General features: G+C 49.1%; 1 pseudogene across 1 annotated transcript in view; it reads left to right on the forward strand.

Annotated features, from left to right (window-relative positions):
* The window catches only part of LOC146200765 (phosphatidylcholine translocator ABCB4-like), a 144,247-nt pseudogene that overhangs the window by 48,724 nt on the left and 75,364 nt on the right, over window positions 1-20,159 (forward strand). Inside the window, exons 5-6 of the transcript XR_014704681.1 lie at window positions 10,104-10,275; window positions 12,969-13,093. The product of XR_014704681.1 is annotated as a phosphatidylcholine translocator ABCB4-like (transcript). The remainder of the gene's footprint in view (window positions 1-10,103; window positions 10,276-12,968; window positions 13,094-20,159) is intronic.

Consider the following 20,159-nt stretch of genomic DNA (forward strand, 5'->3'; position numbering starts at 1 on the left):
ACGCGGGTAGAGGGTCTGCGTGGGATGTGCTCAGGTAGCGTGTTCGCAGTTCGGCAAGTAGCTCAGCGTCCGTACCCTGATATTGGTGAATTAATTTCGTGAGTCGGTCTCGCTGTGTGCATTTTGTCTGTGTGGGGTCGAGCAAGTGTCGGAGGAAGAACCATGTCTTTTTGTTTCCAAGCTGCCCGTTCATATTGTTACTGTGTGGTATTCGCTGGCCGTGCTGACGAAAAAGAAGTGCGACAGACTCCGAGAAGAAGAAGACGCAGACGAGTGCTGTGCTGTGCAAGTGCTGTGCTGTGGTAGCTGTGATCATCCTCAGTGGTGTGGAAAAGTGCCTTACAGTGAATATTTCCCGTAACATCACTTGGTGGAGGTCAATCTTTCGATCCCCGTCACAAGCTGGATCTCCGCAGCGGCCGACGCATTATTACCACCACTATGACAACTGACGCCGCTACATCTACTGCCGCCGCACCTGCTGTCGTCATGGCCCATCCCCGTGACCCCGGAACCTTCTGTGGGACCGACGACGTCGATGTCGACGACTGGCTGGCTCTATACGAACGAGTCAGCAAGCACAACAGGTGGGATCCTACACTTATGCTTGCTAATATCATCTTTTACTTGACTGGGACAGCGCGGGTGTGGTTTGAGACCCATGAAGAGGACCTCACATCTTGGGAAATCTGTAAGCAGAAGCTACACGACCTCTTCGGAAAGCCCATTGGCCGTCACCTTGCCGCGAAAAAGGCGCTGGCTTCTCGCGCGCAAACGTCTACAGAGTCTTACATCACTTATATACAGGACGTCCTATCCCTGTGCCGCAAAGTCGACCACGCCATGCCTGAGGAGGATAAAGTTGGCCACATAGTAAAAGGCATTGCCGACGATGCTTTCAACCTCCTTTTATGCAGGGATTGTTCCACCGTGGACTCTGTACTACAAGTGTGCCGACGTTTCGAACAAGCGAAACAGAGACGCATATCGCATCGTTTCGACCGTCTACCGAACACGGCTGCCAGCTCTTCCTGTGTCGATCTTCCGCCTCCTCGACCGCAAACTAATGACACTACTCTGACCCGCATCGTCCGCCAAGAGCTGGAGGCAATGACTCCTGCAGCTTCACTCTCGCCTACCCACGACAATACCTTGGCTACCATATCACTCATTCAGGCTGTTGTTCGCCAAGAGGTTGCCAATATGGGTCTTCCTTCTACCTGCCGCACCGACACCGTGGATTCAGGACCTGCCCCTCCAGTAATTGCAGCCGCCTCACCTACCGCCGGTTTCTCGCCCCGATATCGGTACCGCAATCCGAATGAGTGGCGTACCCATGACAATCGTCCCATCTGCTTTACTTGTTCCCGAGTTGGCCACATTTCCCGTCACTGCCGTAGCCGTTGGTACACGCCATCTCGTCAATTCACCTACGTCGACCGCCGCGGAGACTATGCCCCTCGCTATACCTCACCTCGCACAGACCAGACCACTGTTGACCCCGGTGTCCCTGCTCGTGATGCCAACCGTTCACCATCCCCGCAGACCCGACGCTCGCGTTCTCCTCTTCCTCGCCGCCGTTTGTCCCCGTCTTATTCCAGCCACATACCGGAAAACTAGCCAATGCAGCTCCCGGAGGTGACGCTGCATTTGTGACCCGGACTGAAAAACCTCTGCTGACCCCTGCCCTACAAAATAATCGCATCGACGTCCTTGTGGATGGTGTTCCCGTTTCTGCTCTCATTGATACCGGCGCCCAACTGTCCGTTCTCAGTTCCTCATTTCGCCGTCGCCTCAAAAAAGTCCTTACTCCAGCCGTCTCGCCCACAGTTCGCGTCGCCAATGGAAGCCCTGCTGCCGTAGTTGGCATATGCACAGCGCGAGTTACCATTGGTGGTCGTCATGCTCCAGTGTTGTTCACCGTCCTTCAAGAATGCCCCCACGACGTTATCCTTGGCATTGACTTTTTAACAGCCCACTCTGCCCTCATTGACTGCTCCACCGGCCTACTTCGCTTGGACCTTCCGCTCTGCTCTGAAGACCCCTCCTGCTCACCCCGCCTTCGATCAGCACAGTTCTGCCGCCTTCCTCCTGAAGCTGCCGTCTACATCCCTATGTCACCATTCCCACCCGTCCCAGACGGCGACTATCTCGCGTGTCCCATTACTGATGTTATCTTGCAGCGGCACGTCACCCTTCCTCATCTGATTGTGCATATCTCCCAGAACCGTACCACCCTCCCGGTCCTTAACTTCAGCTTATCAACTCAGGTTCTGCCCGAGGGAATTTCACTAGCAGACCTGTCGCCGATGACCGATTGTGCCATTTCAGCTCTGACTACCGATAATCCAAATGCCGTCCCTGCAACACCTCCCTCGTCCTCTACATCGCGAACTGATCCTGTTAAAAGCATGATTGCAGCTGATCTCCAGCCTCAATTCGCCGCAGAGTTAAAACAGCTTTTGCTTGCCTACAGTGACCTTTTTGACTTCGGTACCCGCCCATTGGGTCAAACCACAGTTGTCAGTCACCGCATTGACACCGGTGACGCCAGTCCTATTCACAGGCGGCCCTATCGTGTTTCGCTTGCCGAGCGACGTGTCATCCAAACAGAGGTCGACAAAATGTTGGCGAACGACATAATTGAGCCTTCCAGCAGCCCTTGGGCATCCCCTGTTGTATTGGTCAAAAAGAAAGATAACAGTTGGAGATTCTGCGTCGACTATCGTCATTTAAATAAGATAACCAGAAAAGATGTGTATCCTCTTCCGCGTATAGACGACGCGCTTGATACTTTGCACGGAGCCAGCTACTTTTCGTCCATCGACCTTCGTTCCGGCTACTGGCAGATCTCTGTCGACGAGAGAGACCGTGAAAAAACAGCGTTCATCACCCCTGACGGCCTTTATCAATTCAAAGTCATGCCTTTTGGCCTTTGCAATGCCCCAGCAACCTTCGAACGTATGATGGACTCTTTGCTGCGAGGCTTCAAGTGGACCACTTGTTTGTGTTATCTTGACGATGTAATAGTTTTCTCGTCTACATTTGAAAGCCATCTTCGTCGCCTTTCTACAATCCTAGCGCTTTTTCGCCGCGCGGGACTGCAACTAAACTCCAAAAAGTGCAGCTTTGGTCACCGACAAATCAAAGTCCTTGGTCACTTGGTTCATGCTGCCGGCGTTCAGCCTGACCCCGACAAGATTCGTGCCGTCAGAGAATTTCCCACTCCACGTTCATCCAGCGATGTTCGAAGCTTTATTGGCCTATGTTCTTATTTCCGACGATTCGTCCCGAATTTTGCAGCGCTAGCTCGTCCTCTCACCAATCTCATAAAGAAAGACGTTCCATTCTCCTGGGGGCCTGAACAAGTTACAGCTTTCTCGGAACTTATTGCTGCTCTCACAACTCCACCCATCTTGGCCCATTTCAACCCATCTGCCAATACTGAACTCCGCACCGATGCAAGTGGCCATGGCATTGGAGCTATACTTGCCCAGCGACAACACGGCCGCACAAGGGTGATTGCGTATGCCAGCCGCCTCTTATCTACGTCCGAACAAAATTACTCTATCACAGAGCGAGAGTGCCTGGCACTTGTTTGGGCTATTACAAAATTCCGCCCTTATTTGTTTGGCCGGCATTTTACTGTTATAACAGACCATCATGCCTTGTGTTGGCTTTCCTCCCTCAAAGATCCTACAGGCCGTTTGGGGCGCTGGGCGCTTCGATTACAAGAGTATACATTTTCCGTCGTGTACAAGTCCGGCCGGCTTCACCAAGATGCAGACTGCTTGTCCCGTCATCCCGTCGATTCCCCTAGCCCTACCGACTCTGACGATGACGCATGTGTCTTGTCTGTGTCGGCCTTTTCTAACATTGCCGACGAACAACACTTAGATCCTTTACTCCATTCCATTATCCTCCGTCTGACCTGCGACCGACCTGATCCATCTCTTGCCTTATATGTACTCCACGAGAACACCCTATACCGACGCAATATGCGACCAGACGGCGCAGACCTTTTGCTCGTCGTTCCTCAACATCTGCGTTCCACCATCCTTGACCAGTTTCATGATGCTCCAACAGCTGGCCACCTGGGTGTCTCTCGCACATACGACAGCCTGCGCCGACGCTTCTACTGGCCGGGGCTCTATCGCTCCGTCCAACAATACATTGCCGCATGTGAATTGTGTCAGCGTCGAAAGAAACCCACAATTTTGCCTTCAGGCCATTTGCAGCCGATCCCCATACCCACTGACCCGTTTTCCCGCGTAGGTGTTGACCTTCTTGGGCCATTTCCAGTTTCCGCCTCAGGGAACAAATGGATCGCCGTCGCCACCGATTATGCTACGCGGTATGCTATTACCAGAGCCATCCCGACCAGCTACGCCACAGACGTCGCTGACTTCCTCCTAGAAAACGTGATTCTACATCATGGTGCCCCTCGTGAGCTACTAACTGACCGTGGTCGCTGCTTTCTGTCGCGAGTAGTTGACGAAATTCTCCGTTCGTGCTCCGTCCGTCACAAATTCACCACAGCCTATCACCCCCAGACCAACGGCCTCACCGAACGCCTAAACCGTACCCTCACAGACATGCTGTCCATGTATGTGTCTGACGACCACCGGGATTGGGACGTTCATTTACCCTTCGTGACATTCGCCTACAATTCATCAGTCCATTCTACCGCTGGATACTCCCCATTTTATCTGTTATTTGGCCGACACCCGTTACTGCCCTTCGACACATCACTACCCGCGGCAGACGCCACCAGTACTTACGCCAGTGATGCCGTAGCCCGCGCTCATGATGCCCGCCAGATAGCTCATGCCAGGCTCTCTGCATCCCAAGACTCTCAAAAGTTCCGGTACGACAGTCGCCACCGTGATGTCCACTACAGTCCTGGGTCACTCGTCTTGCTGTGGCTCCCGTGCCGTCGCGTGGGCTTGTGTGAAAAACTTTTGCCCCGTTACACAGGCCCTTACCGAGTTTTGCGCCCCGTGACAGACGTCACATACGAAGTTGAATCTGTGCCTCCAAAATCCTCGTCCAGAGCGCCATCCTCTGAAATAGTGCATGTGTCCCGCTTAAAGCCTTATTATGCACGTTCTGTTTCACAAACGTAGAACGCACCGGGACTGTGCTTTTCCCGAGGGGGGGTAGTGTTACTGTGTGGTATTCGCTGGCCGTGCTGACGAAAAAGAAGTGCGACAGACTCCGAGAAGAAGAAGACGCAGACGAGTGCTGTGCTGTGCAAGTGCTGTGCTGTGGTAGCTGTGATCATCCTCAGTGGTGTGGAAAAGTGCCTTACAGTGAATATTTCCCGTAACAATATTATCACAGATTTGGCCCCATTGTTTTTCCTGCAGCTCTATAGTGTACGTTTCGATATGGCGCTCGAGTTGCGCTATACGCTTGCGTAGATTTCTATTGTGTCTCTGTCTCTTCCAACGTTTTATTAGGCTGGCATGCGCTTCCCACATGTGGAGGAGTTTGGAGTCAGTCGTCTGGTGCGGCTCCTCAGTCGGCGTCTCGACCGTGGTGGTCTTGACGTCCTCTTTAAGTGCAGCAATCCACTCCGTTAGGTTGTTTATCTGACTGGGGGCAGTTTGCTCTCGTAAGCGTCTGAACCTATCCCAATCGGTGATGCTTGTGCGCATGTGGTGCAGTTTGTGAAATGTTGTGTCAAATGTTGTACCTATTATGTAATGATCGCTCCCTAGTGTGTTTCTGGTGTTGGACCAGCAGGCGTCGCTAATGTTTTTGGTTAGTGTGAGATCGGGTGAGGTATCTGCGCTAATGCTGTTGCCGACCCGCGTGATTTCTTGGGGATCGTTAAGAATAGACTGCCACAGCTTTGTACCCTTAGGGTTGTTCTTCCGATAACCCCAAGCCGAATGGTGGGCATTAAAATCGCCCACCACAAGGAGCTGCGTTCCTGCGGCGAGTCGAGTTGCTTTACACAGTAGGTCGGGAATTCCTGACCCTCTGTCTTTCGGTGGACTGTATAGGTTGAGTATGAAAAGATTTGCCTCACCCTTTTTTCTGGGCACAATTTAGCGTGTACTGTTCGCTAGAACTGTCTATGGTGTGTTGTATAGCAGTAATGTTGCGTTGAACAAATGTCGCTGTGAATGGGACTGTCGCCGTCGTCCCTGCGTTCGAAGGGGGAGTAAACGCTTTATAGCCCGGTAATTTCGGCGGACCGCTAGCTTCTTGTAAGGCTATTACGAAATTACTCCGTAGCCCTCCACTACGGCTCCTCTTTCTCTCTCTTCCCACTTTCACTCCCACCTTGTCTTCCCTTATGGCGCGGTTTAGGTGTCCACAAAGCAAGTGTGACAGATACTGTGCCTTTCCTTTTCTGTGAACCAATTATTATTATTATTATTATTATTATTATTATTATTATTATTATTATTATTATTATTATTATTATTATTATTATTATTATTTACTTCCCAATCACTTTTCCTCCTGTCTCTCACCCGTATATTTTAATTTTGTTCAAGCATTTGCACTTTGTAATTTCTTCTATCCTCTTTCTCCTATAATTTCGTTCTTATATATCGCTCCGAATCGTTTTAAATTTTGCTCAAGGTAGGTAGGTAGCAACTGTAATGATTAAAAAAAGAACCAAGTGAGGGGGGTAAAGGGAAGTGAGGGAGCAGGACGACGATGGGCCCTCAGGCCGCTCTAGATGGCCGGGCACTTTTGAGCTTCGGCGACCCCTCGGGCCCAGCTCACTGTCAGAAGCTGTACCTGCGGCAGCGAGCTGCGCAGGGCAGCCTCCCATCGCTCCTGATGTCTTGGCCCTTGCCACGGGGGCTTGGGTTTGTTCGGCTAGTTCAGGAAGACGTGAGTAAAGTCGGCTCTGGTGCTAGGACACAAGTGGCAGTGAGGAGAGGTTTCGCCACGGTTTATAATAGAGAGAAGGAAAGGGGTCAAGACTGGCAGTCTGAAGTCTGCGCCAGAAAGCCTGGTCGCTTTTGGGAAGAGATTTATGCGGAGGAGGGTACAGCAGGCGGGAATGTCTATAAAATACGGTGAGGTCGTGGTAGTTAAAGGCCTACTGTCCACCCTCCGGTCGAAAATATTTTCTTCATCGGTGACTGTGAGACTTCGCCCCCAGAACGCAAGGCCGCAAAATGTTTTTGAAAAGAGTAACTAATAACGTAGTTAAGGCCACCGCAATCGCCCTATTCTGTCATGCTTCTCTCCTTCCGTTCCCTCGCAAAGGTTTTTCACTCTCCTGCACGAGGTCGTCTAGCCTCCGCAAGACAAATTCCCCTTCCTCCTCCGCGTTTGACGGGAGGTGGGGCGTGGCACTCTGCGAGCGCGAAAAAAAAAACGGCCGAGGGAGCGCGCGCCACTAGATTCAGTCTGGCCGTGGCGAGGGAAAAGCGCGCAGCGAGCGGTAGACACCCATCCTTCTCCCGCCAGTCAGCGAGACGGACCAATGGACGTCGTTTGAGGTACGTACGTCATTACTGTGGCCCGTCGGGCCAGCGCAGGAAACGGGAAAGCTGGCTTCCCAATGGAGAGCAGGAGAGAGCTTTGAATTGTATTTTCGATGCTTTGCGGCGCGCGTGTCACTGTAGCATTTTGCACAGACTATCTCCGGTACCTGATCGAAACACTGGGCTCCTTTGCTTAAAAGGGCCTTGCCTGGACAGTGGCCCTTTAAGAAGCCGATCTCTGGCACTGCGAGGCGAAGGCACCAGGTCGCTCTCAGCCCGGTTGACGAGTGCTCGGGCTTGGGAGTGAGCGGCCGTGTTGCCTGGGTGTTCGCTGTGGGCAGGACCCAGAGGAGGGTGATGAGGTCATTCAGTGGAGGGGATGATGCTAGAATGTTTGCGGCCGGGGAGTGGGGGGGGATATATTCAGCAGAGGAGTGTGTGATTGCTAGGGCAATTGCTGCTTCTTCAGCTGGCAGGGAATCCTACAAATTTGGAATGGACGCACTGACTATCGTGTTGTGGAATCTATCCACGACGGCTAATGCGAAAGCTGGTCGGTTTGATTATTCGGCAGCGTCTACGTAAACTGCCGGAGTGCCAGGAGGGTAGTGCTTGTGCAAAGCCTTGGCTCTAGCTTTCCGTCTCTCACGATTATGCTTCGGGTGGGTATTTTTGGGAAGAGGCGGAATGTAAAGATTGTTGCTAACAGCGGTGGGAGGATTGCGCGTGGCCGAGGTATGACCGGGTAGGTTTATCCCAATTCGGCGCAGAAGAATTTGGCTGGTTTCGGTATGTGCGAGTCTGTGGTACTGACTAATGAGATGAGCTTCTACCAGCTCTCCTAAGGCGTTGTAAACCCCTAGTTGAAGTAGGTTTTCAGTAGGCGTTGATTTAGGGAGGAGGAGAGCGCTTTTGTAAGCTGTGCGGATGTCTGCTGAGTTGCTAGGTCTCCGTGGGTGTGAGGTAGAGGTAAGGAATGGAGTAGGTGATCCTGCATAGGCAAACATTTTGCTCAAGGATCTGCTCTTTGTATAAACAGTGGTAGGAGTTCGGGCTCCGCGCCTGTTATCACATTTTGCCTTTATAAAGATGAACTTTCTTCGCATTGTCAGCTCCCTGCCGACATTAAACTTTTCCACTCTTGTCGGATTTTTCAACATTGTTTATTTTCCTTCATATTCATTTTGGTACCCCATCCCCAAGTCCTTCTCTTTGTTTTAATGTGTAAACCTGAGTGATGTATTGATGAGTGCAGTATTGAGTGATGCAATCAGCTAGGCAATGTCATCGCCAAATAAGACGCTACTAACCAGCCTCTTTCAACTTTAATTCCCAGAACTTCGAGCTCTTTTCGGTACAACTTTTCGAATATTATTTTTTTTTTTACGTCAGTTAAAGTTATCGGGATGCCAGGGCTTAGTTCTAATTTAAACACGTTTCGAATGAAACCGGCGATGTTAGAACGCTGTATTTATCTCATGTTGATGGGAATGAAAAAATTACAGGGTCTCTTAAGCTATCTCTTAAGCGGGGAATGTGAAAGTCTAGTGGTAGTAGTAGTCATTAGTAGTCATTTTTGTCATTACTACTGATTGCTAAGCATTTTTAGCGCTTTCTGATCGGTTGTAATCGCTACAAGTCGTCGTTGGACATATTGGTCATTACAAATCATTAGTCGTCATTTTAGTCATTACAATACATTACTGGGCATTTTAGTGATTTCTAAACTGTAGTCGTTACAAGTCATCTTTAGATATATTGGTCCATCCACCATCCATCATCAGCCTGATTATACCCACTGCAGGGCGAAGGCCTCTCCCATATCTCTCCACTTAACCCGGTTCTGTGCTAGCTGCATCCACTTGACCCCTGCGAACTTCTTAATCTCATCCGCCCACCTAACTTTCTGCCGCCCCCTGCTACGCTTTCCTTCCCTTGGAATCCAGTTTGTTACCCTCAGCGACCATCGGTTATCCTCTCTTCGCACTACATGTCCTGCCCATGTCCATTTCTTCCACAAACCAACCAACCATTACAAGTCATTATTAGTCAGTTTAGGCATTACTACACACTACTAAGCATTTTTAATGATTTCTAATCACAGTCGTTACAAGTCGTCATTAGACATATCGGTCAGTACAAGTCATCTGTAGTCATTTTAGTTATTACTACTCATTACTAAGCATTTTTAGTGATTTCTAATAAATTGTAGTCGTTACAAGTCGTCGTTAGGTATTTTGGTTATTACAAGTCATTTGTAGTCTTTGCAGTCTTAGTAGTCTTTGTAGCCGTTACATGTCGTCAGTAGCTCAATTTAATTACTACTACTCCTTACGAAGCATTTTAGTCATTTTTAATCAATTGTAGTCGTTACAAGTCGCCGCTAGACATACGGGTTATTAAATCTCTTTAGTAGTCATTAGTAGTCATAACACCTACCAATCTCTATAACCTCTATTAATCGCTAACCATCACTATCAGTTACTTTTACCTCTTTAATCTGTCTTCATACAGCGGGCATTTCTTGATGAAACATCCGGCGGTCGCGTCAGGCGGTCACTTTTTGCCGACGCAAACGAAAGCCTTCAAAGGCTTTCGTTTTTAAACAGTCAATCTTGTCTCATTCTTTTCGTGTCCCTGCAGCGACCTGGAGAAGATCCATGATGGCCTCGGGGAGAAGATCGGCATGTGCCTATTCTTCCTGTCAACCGCGGTGGCGTCGCTTATCTCCGCCTTCTGGCACGGCTGGCAGCTGGCACTGGTGCTGCTGGCGCTCGTCCCCTGCCTTATCATCGTCACCGCAGCCATCGCCAAGGTCAGCACAGTACGCGCTCTCTTTGTTCCCCCGTTGCAGGGGAGATGCGGCTGTCTTGTAACCGCTTACGCTGACTAGGAGGAGGGGTGCAGATCAGTCTAGATCAACCGGCCATCTTAGAATGGAACGAAAGTAAACATGACCTCATACAACTACACAATACTGATAGCTTGCCGCTAGCTGACACTGAATGTCCAACTGCGTTCAACAGATTTTTTGCATCAGTGTTTACTAAGGAAGATTATTCCAGTATGCCAATTGTTCTCGAGTCTGACTACCCATTCATGGAGCCCATCACCATTAGTGCTGAGTAATCGCATCACTAATTAAAAATCTAAAGTTATCATCATCTGCCGGAGTGGACAACATTAACTCGAAGATACTTAAAAACACCATTTCAATTTCCAGCCAGATTTTGTGTCATATATTTCAGCAATCACTGTCCTCCGGAGAACTGCCCACTGACTGGAAAAAAGCCAAAGTCATCCCTGTCTTCAAAACGGGTAACAAAACCTCTCCTGATAACTATCGGCCTATTTCGTTAACATGCATATGCTGTAAATTACTTGAGCATATTATCGCTGCTCACATTTACAACCATCTGGAACGAAATGACTTCTTCTTTTCAAATCAGCATGGTTTTAGGAAAGGCTACTCATGTGATACCCAGATATTTGAATTTACTACTGACCTGCATTTCAACATGATGATAACCAGCAAACAGATTGCATTTTTTTAGATTTCTCAAAAGCATTTGACAGAGTTGCACATGGCCGGCTTTTTACAAAATTATCTACCCTTTCCCTTGATTCCCTCACATTATCTTGGCTTCGAAACTTTCTCTCATTACGTCAGCAATTCACAGTTGTCAACGGCTCTTCCTCATCCCTATGTGACGTAACCTCAGGCGTACCACAGGGAAGCGTACTTGGACCCTTACTTTTTCTAATCTACATTAACGACCTTCCCACTAACATTTCATCCCGTTTACGTCTTTTCGCAGACGACTGTGTTGTTTACCGTAAGATCGCTTCTGAGACTGATCACCTGACCGTTCAAAATGACCTTGACACTATTGTTGATTGGTGTCAAAACTGGCAAATGATTCTTAACCCTAATAAATGTAAATCAATGACTTTTAGCCGCAAGCATGTTGTTTCTAACTTCATATACTCTATAAATAATACCTCTCTATCAAGGGTTACGTCGTACAAATACCTTGGAATTCAGTTCACACCAAATCTTTCATAGTCTTCTCATATTTCTGCAGTCTGCAACAAAGCGTCGAGGACATTGGGTTTCATACGCCGGAACCTTCGAAACTCACCTAGCTCCGTTCAAAAACTTGCATATTTTACATTTGTTCGCCCACAGCTGGAATGTATCTCACCTATATGGTCTCCCCATCAGAAATATCTCATAGATATGCTCGAGTCCATTCAAAGCAGAGCTGCCCGGTACATTTTTAGCAATTATAGTCCCCTCGCAAGTGTATCCCAGCTTAAAAACCTTTGACATACAGATACTTGAAATTCGTCGCTCTATTTCACTTCTGTGTTTATTCCATAAATATGTTCACACCCGTCCTTCGTTGTTACATCTGGCATCACCTTTCCGCTCTTCACAACGCTTACACAATCAACTCAGCTTCAACCGGATATATGGGAAGACCCTGTCGTTTAATTCCTCTGCATTACCTAGAGCAATAAAACTCTGGAATGATCTTCCTGACAACATAATCTCTTTCATTGATCCTGGTGAGTTTAAAAAACATCTATGTATACATCTATTGCCATAGTGATGTTCGAAATGTACAACAGTTTCATTTGTTCTTAACGTTGTTTTTCGTGTCTCGTGTCTGATGTTATTTTAACTCGGTTTTGTATAAATTTCTTGTTCCTTTCTTGTATTTGACTTGTACCGCGTTCTTGTACGATATTCTTGTACCGATTTGCCCCCCTCACCCAATGCTCTTCGGGGCCTGTGAGGTACTAATAAATAAATAAATAAATAAATAAATAAATAAATAAATAAATAAATAAATAAACAAATAAGGAGGGCAAACTAACTACGGTGTGCTTTGACACCAAGACATCATGCCAAACAAGTTATTCTAAATGAAAACTCAGCTTCTTAAAACTAGAAACAGCGGAAAGAGGAAATACTAGTCTTGCCAGCATCCACCATTTACATAAGCATGTTGCAGGGCCTTTGGGATTGATTTCTTTGAGGCGGACTACAGGAGCTGCGCCACAGTGCTTTTGACTACGAAACAATGTAACAGAGTCATTATCAGTATCGACATCACAAGTTCGGATGCTGTGGCTGGGAAAAATGACCTAAACCTATTGTTCTCAGCACAAAGCGCGTATTCTGCCACCGAACATGCATCAACTCAGCCAGGAAGGCTCCTATTCCCGATAGTGCATAAAGTAATTGGAGTTGTCCATTTTTAAACAGCGCGCAGCAGTATGTCAGTAATAAAGGGACAATTTTGGACGTTGATCCGGCCCATAGTGGTTGCCGAGGTCCGGATGAAACCCGTTATGCATCCCACAAGAGCAGATGCTACTGCTGTCAGCCATCGTAATGCAGCACTGCCAAAACCTCCGCCGACACCCGGACAGATGGCTTGATCATGACGAGCATTTCGTTTAGTTCATTCCTTCCTTGCTGGTGGTCTTCATGCGCAGGTGCAAAGTAGGCTCGAGGCCGATGAGTCGGCTGCGTACCGCCTTGCCGGAGCTGTGGCGACGGAGGCGATTACCTTCATCAGGACCGTCATCGCCTACGGCGGGCAGCTGAAGGAGACGAAGCGGTGAGCTTTCCAAGCAGTATATTAAGGCGAAAGCCTTAATGGCTCATACTGTCGTCCGTTCGCGAGAACTGTCACACTTTGCACGAGATTCCGCGGCATATCACGACATTGGGACGTCATGACCTGATGACGTCATAGACCCTGACGCACATAATTTTTCTTGTTTACCATGAGGAAGATAGTTAAAAATACATAAATGTTGCCTCCACCGGGAATCGAACCCCCATCCTTTGGATCCCCAGTCTAGCGGTTTACCCAACTGCGCCACACCCGAGCTTTTTCTTTATTGCCTGGTTTTGGCATGTGACATATAACACGAAACTTCGATCAAAACATGAAATAGACACACAAGGCAATTAATTACCTGAATGAACTTCATGATCAGCCAGCGTCAGACTGGCCTCGTCACATTAAACTCCCGCAGTGACAACAAAGCCTCTACCCATGAGAGCCCTTCGGCAGGTTTTGCAGCCAGTTTTTTTACGGCAATAAACCACTCCATACTTCGTTGATTTGGATTGGTAAAACGTTTATTTGGGCCTGCAGAAGAAAGCGCGCTAGCGCGCGCGCTCCGAACGGGGCCTACGTCGTGCTCTGGGCACCGGCCGCGCGGCCTGGGTCCCCGCTCGCCGTGGCCGGCTCGCTGGTTCCCTGCCGGGCCAGCGCCTTGATGACCTGCTGGACAGCCCAGAGTTGTTCGTCTTGACTGTTGCTCCATGCGGCTGCTTCCAGTCGCGGCGGGGTCCTCCCAGACTTTTCTTCCTGGTGCTTGTTGCAATTCCACAGAATGTGTGCGAAGCCAGCCGTCTCCGTTCGGCAGACTCTGCATTTGTCTGTCGGGTGCGTCTGTGCATCAGCGACGGGCTGGGGAATGAGCCCATCTGTAGCTGTCTGAATAAAACGGCTTGGTTTCGACTGAGCCCCGAGCAAGGGGGTGGAAGAGTTCTGCGAGCTAGGCGGAACGCATTGGTTATTTCGTTGTGGTCGGTCATTCTGCCTTTGGCGCTGAACCACAGCGGCCAGTCGACCGAGGCGCGGTCCGTTAGCGCGCGCGCCTCTTGATTGCGTCGTTTTTGGCTGCCTGTAGTATGCGCACCTTCTTTCGCTATCCTGCCTTTGGCGTAATTTCTCACCGCCTGCCTCGAGTCGCATAGCACTGTGTGGCAGTCGCGGTCGGCGATGGCCACCTCCGCTTGCTCTGCCTTGGTGCATCTCGTGCTGGCCGTCGTGCGAACGGTGCCGGTCGCGTCGACGACGACCGTCGTGAACCCGTGTATCTTGGCATACTCAGCCGCGTCAACGTAGCGTGCGTGTGTGTCGGCCGCGTGCTGGTCTATCAGCGCCTTGGCTCTCGCTGCTCTCCTCCCTTTGGTATATTCCGTGTGCATGTTCGGTACCGAGTCCACTCTGATATTGCGCCTGATCTCATTGGGGGGGGGGGGGAGGGAGCTGCGTGTGCTCCCCGCTTTGATATCCAATTCCCAGGTTCTCCAGGATTTTCCGGCCGGCCTTGGTCATAGACAGCCACAGTCCCTCTTACATAGTCTGATAGCCTGCCATTCTGAAGCGCCATATACAGTGGAGGCCCATGAGCATAATCACGTCAAATGGAACCCCATCCTCATTCTCTATGCTTAAGTATCGAATGCCGTGCGAGTTTATTGGAAAATTCTTTATGGTCGGTTGTAATACATCCCAGAAATATACTCCTTTCCAACATTGTAAAAAAACATGATCAATTGTTTGCTGCTGCTTACACTCACCCTCAGACAAAGGGAATAAATTTGAGCATTTCAAGATTGGTGCGTGGCACCAAGGAGATTCGCGCCACGCTCCAGATCGTGAAACGCTCATCATAATTCCCCTTGTCTTCCGCGAGTATGATAGCGAGATTCCGCGAGCGGCATATACTGCGGCTTTCCTTTCCTGTAAACAAATTATAGAACGTCGCTGAGCTTTGTTAGATTCTATGTAATGCTGGTTGTGTTCGACAAGGGGTGCGCGGTGTAACGTGTAACCGGTAACGTGTAACGTGGTGTAACCAGGCGATTCATGCATATACGAAGCTAACCCCGCTGGGCGTCCGATCCAGGCGTCCGTGCAGTGCCTTTGATTTGCCGCTTCCTCGAACGCCGCTCCGCACGACCAGAAGCAGACCCAGATGTCTAGGAGTTAGTACAGGAATCAGTGGCGTTTGAAATTGATTTACAGGAAAGAAAAGGCGCAGTATATGTCATAATTCTCCGCGGACATATGTATCGCGCCGTAAAGGAAGGGAGGAAGATGGAGTGGAAGAAGGGCGGGAGACAGAGGTCCAATAGTGGAGGGCTTCGATCCACCGCGATATAAAGATTTTCACCTCATCGCACGTTAGTCGATCCAAACTGCCCCCTGGCATTTGTTCATATTGCACCAGATGGAAGCAGTTAGCCAGGAAACAAATCGCGTCAATGCTAAATAAGCTCTCTTGCTCCAAATCTCCGAATTTGGCTTACAGAATCACAAATAATGCATTTTAAAACACGGGATCATTCTATTGCGGTTCCTACCCGCATGTATCTTAAAGGGTCACTAACGACAGCTGTATTAATATTGTTACGCTACCAAACTTCAACAGTGCGGCATTCGGTGACTTTGTTGTCGCTTGTTCAAAAGCAAGAGCCGCATTTATTAACGGTATAATTTGTTTCGAAGTTGAAGAGGTTTCTCTTTTCCGCTGCTGTAATTAAATTTGTTTTTCTCTATTACGGGTGTTAGTTAAACGGCACAATCCATTGTGTAAGCGCGGACTCCGTGATTGCTGGCGCACGGTGAGCGGTTCACTCTAGCGGCAGTCAAAAAGCGATCACGGCACGGATCCGTCACTTCGTTTGACCCAGCCATAGATTCCGTTCCCGAGCTCGACAATAAAATTCTTACAGAGAACGTCGGCCTACTCCAGCTATCTCATCTCCCTTCCTTCCTTCCTTCCTTCCTTCCTTCCTTCCTTCCTTCCTTCCTTCCTTCCTTCCTTCCTTCCTTCCTTCCTTCCTTCCTTCCTTCCTTCCTTCCTTCCTTCCTTCCTTCCTTCCTTCCTTCCTTCCTTCGTTCCTTCGTTCCTTCGTTCCTTCCTTCCTTCCTTCGTTCCTTCCTTCCTTCCTTCCTTGCTTCCTTCCTTCCTTCCTTCCTTCCTTCCTTCCTTCCTTCCTTCCTTCCTTCCTTCCTTCCTTCCTTCCTTCCTTCCTTCCTTCCTTCCTTCCTTCCTTCCTTCCTTCCTTCCTTCCTTCCTTCCTTCCTTCCTTCCTTCCTTCCTCGGACTTCCTTGATATCTCCACGATATCAAGGAAGTCCGATCGCCGACGAGGCGAAAATGTCAGCGGCAAACGAAGTACGAGTGCGTTTGCTGGCGTCAAAGAGCCACTGCCACGACTGACGAGTACAGAATGCTACACACGGTCGTTTTTAATTAATAGCAAGGTATGAACCATGCATTGTAGCAAAAATAAAAACTGGGAACACAGGCCCTGTGTTGCCCAATATCCTCCTTTCCTTCTATGTAGTATTTTTTATTATGAACGAACTGACCTGCTTCTCGTTCAATGCTTCTTTTTGTGTTTGCCCTATTAGTGGTTTACTCTAAATTTGACAGCGTCTCTGCTCCGCAGGGAGCATGTGAAACCTAAATAATCTTTTTGCTGCAAACTGATGCGTATTATTATTATTAGTGGTTTACTCTAAATTTGGCAGCGTCTCTGCTCCGCAGGAAGCATGTGAAACCTAAATAATCTTTTTGCTGCAAACTGATGCGTATTATTATTATTAGTGGTTTACTCTAAATTTGGCAGCGTCTCTGCTCCGCAGGGAGCATGTGAAACTTAAATAATCTTTTTGCTGCAAACTGATGCGCCAGAAAACTCTGTGCATTAGTACTAAGGCCACCCCAGAACAGTGAACACAGGGGAATTAAAATCTGAGTCACATCGCCGAACTAAAGCTATTATCATAGATTCGGGACATCACTGACACCGCCTATAGCAGCCAGCCAAATGTTTCAGCACGCTTTACACTTCTAATGCGCTTTGCATCGTTTAACGGTGATGTCAGTTTCGACGCACAAGAAAATTATATGCAAGAAGCGCAGTTATCCTGCACAAGTAAGGGACGACGCATTCGTGTGGTCGGTGTAGTGAAGTGGTGAAGGGCCGTACTTCAAATCCTGATCTTGATATTGTGAGCTCTCCACGGATCTTCTTTCATTTGTACATACCATGATCTTCTTCTTCCTCTTGTACATACCATCATCATCGTCCCGCGGCGCCGGCTCTGGCGCGCGCTTGGGTTTTCTCCATCAGATTAAACGCTGACACGGCATACCTTGCCTTGCCTTCACGACCTTGCCGTCTGGACCTGGCCTTCTTTCACAAGTGGTGGAGGTACGGGGTAGTAGTGAAGCCGGGCTGCAATCGGGAGGACTGTAGCTGGTCGAGGCGTTGGCAGGTCGTTATAATGGAATCAACACTTGATGGATTTTGGACAACTAGGGTGGTATAAGCCATTGAATTGATTCCCTTCAAGACATGGTGTACACGTTCAGATTCCGGCATGGTGGGACTGATACGCCGACAGAGTGCCAGCACGGCCTCTATGTATGACGCATAGGACTAATCGGGACCTTGACGGCGGGTAGCGAGCTTGTTCCTTGCGATCTCCGTCCGAACAGCCGGGTCGGCGAAGTACTGTCGGAACTGCTGCTTGAAGGTGGGCCAGTTTGTGGTGTGGGGCTCGCGGGTAATAAACCAATTTCTGGCGACATCAATAAGGTAGAAAGACACGTTCAAAAATTTCATAGCATCATCCCACCGGTTGTAGGCACTGCAGCGTTCATAAGTGTCAAGCCAGTCATCGACGTCTTCGTCGCGACGACCAGCGAACAGCGGCGGGTCGCGTTGTCGTGTGGGCACCATCGGAGACGGTGGTGTAGCCGAGGTAGAGGGTCCGGCCGGGTCGGGACTGCTCTCGGTTGACATGACGATGGTAGTTGTTAAACGGCGACCGGAACGTAGCTCCAGCGAGAGGCAGGACACAAGGCAGCAAGGGGATCAAATTTCACCTCCACCACTTGTGGAGGTGACCTCTACTGACCTCGATCTACGAGCCATGATTCGAGCGATAATCCGCGAGGAGCTCCAAGCCCTCAGCCCTTTCTGCCGGCACGGGTGCGATCATTCGTCTCCTCCTTCTAACGACGCCGGCCTCCGCCACATCATTAAAGAAGAGTTGGCCACTATCAACCACCCTGTCACACCTGATCCTCCTGCACCTCGCCCAGCACCGACTTACGCTCATGTCACTGCATCCCCTCCTCCTTTTGTTCCCCCACCCCAAGCACCACCCTACAACCACATCAACGCCATGACGACGGCTCAACCGACGCCACCCTATTACGCACCTTGGCGCCCCTCTCGCCCAGTGTGCTATTATTGTGGAATTCGAGGACATATATCTCGCTTTTGTCGCCGACGCATCCAGAACGAGCGACGTGGTTATGACGCCTTCGAAAGTGACATACCTGCATATTATCAGCGACGACCCATTCCCAACCAACCTCGTCGATTCTCTCCACCGCCGGTATCCTCGTCTGAACCAAGTGGGGCTCATGTATCCCGATGCCGGTCCCCTTCCCCATACCGCCGCTCTATTTCGCCACGTCGACCAGCAACAACTGTTCCTGTCCGTAATTCGAAAAACTAAGCGATGCAGTTTCCGGAGGAGAAACTGCGCTTTGCGAACTTACAAAAAGTCCTCCTCAGCGCCGTACAATATGATTTCCGTTTTAGCTGAAGGATTCCCGGTCGAAGCTTTGATTGACACAGGTGCTGCACTTTCTGTTATTCATGCTAATTTGTGCCACCGTTTGCGGAAAGTAACGACACGGATCTTCTTTCATTTGTACATACCATGATCTTCTTCTTCCTCTTGTACATACCATCATCATCGTCCCGCGGCGCCGGCCCTGGCGCGCGCTTGGGTTTTTCTCCATCAGATTAAACGCTGACACGGCATACTTTGCCTTGCCTTCACGACCTTGCCGTCTGGACCTGGCCTTCTTTCACAAGATATATATATTTTTTTCATTTTATTACTAGGTGACATTTTCATTTTTCCTGCCCTAGCAAACAGGGCTGGCGAGTAATATTGTCAGCCCGTAAGACAGCTCACCTGGTTGCGGGCAGGTTTATCTTGGACAAGAAAGCGATATACACAATCCGTATGCATTTTACAGCAGATTTTGCAATAGGGAAGCTTTTTCCGGGGCATGCACTATGTCCGAAGATAGGACTTCCGCTGCTGCTCCACGCTTGAAAACCGACGCACGTCAAAGAAGAAACCACGCAGGCATATACAATAGTGCATATTTGTTATTGCGAAGAGCGGAAAACGAAGCACATCGAAACTGGCCGCCTGTAGTACCCCCGAGCGCAGGTTTTGCTTACCTTCCAAAGTTTGGGACCTCCATTTAACATCTTTGCTTCGTAATAAAAAAGAGCGCATGCTATTTTTAAACAAGATTGCTTCACAATTGAGACATATAACCGTGATGCACATAAACAGCCATGTGATTTTCTTGCACTTAATAACGCTTACTAGCGATAACGTATTGTTATGAGGGTACCTCTATTTTTCCTCTCGCTCTTTGCTGCCTTATAAGAGTTTTAGTAAGAGTTGTATTTTGTATTAGGCGCTGGTATTATATCGATACAAGCCAATTTCAGTGTCTAAGACATGTTACCGTATAACTCTGCATACATCACTGCTGATAGTGTTTTTTTTTTGCGTTGGCTGGCAGTCTGCACGTTTCTCTTCCACAGTGGTTTCTTAGCGTGGCCCAAAATCACTATGTAGACACGTACCTGCGCTCTTGCTCAGTGCCACAAGGGAGACTCCTGTTGCTACGGAAGTAGCGCGATGTCATCTATTGGCCCATCGCTGGGATTCAGTGCGGCTAAACCTAGAAAGCACAATTAAGCATGATGCAACTCACCAAGAACACGGCGGGCTGACCCAACACCACCACTGACCTCTGTTG

The sequence above is a fragment of the Amblyomma maculatum genome, chromosome 2 (genome assembly GCF_055883805.1).
Source record: "Amblyomma maculatum isolate TAMU_Amacu chromosome 2, ASM5588380v1, whole genome shotgun sequence".
NCBI classification, from domain to species: domain Eukaryota; kingdom Metazoa; phylum Arthropoda; class Arachnida; order Ixodida; family Ixodidae; genus Amblyomma; species Amblyomma maculatum.